This window comes from Poecilia reticulata, linkage group LG3 (assembly GCF_000633615.1).
Source record: "Poecilia reticulata strain Guanapo linkage group LG3, Guppy_female_1.0+MT, whole genome shotgun sequence".
NCBI classification, from domain to species: domain Eukaryota; kingdom Metazoa; phylum Chordata; class Actinopteri; order Cyprinodontiformes; family Poeciliidae; genus Poecilia; species Poecilia reticulata.
In genome coordinates this window covers 32,459,566-32,459,981 of record NC_024333.1, presented here as the reverse complement: position 1 = coordinate 32,459,981, position 416 = coordinate 32,459,566, and positions in this window count along the sequence as shown.

The following is a 416-nucleotide window of genomic DNA, read 5'->3' as shown; positions in this document are numbered from 1 at the left end:
AACCAAGATGCGTAACAGCTGCATTACTGCATGGCATCCCTTCACCGTGAAGGTTTAAGAAAGGTGAGAGGCCTTTTGTTTCTCTGCAGGATTTCTGGTAATGGACCCGTCACCGTGGCAACGAAATGAAATGGAAATCAGAGCTTTCGCAATTGTGTTAATGCTGGTTTATCTGAACGTTAAACAGAAATAAATTAGCACGCGGGTGGTCCGTTTGATTGGTCGGCTTTCACACGTCAGATCAGATTGCAGCTGTTGGAAAACTCCTCAACATTCCCTCTGAATCGCCTGCAGCTGCATTTAGGATCCGTAATGTGGAAAACAGCTGAAAAGCAACTGTTATGCTGATGTTTCATTGTATTTTTAGGGTTTAAACATATTTATTCATCCATCCATCCATTTTCTTCCGCTTATCC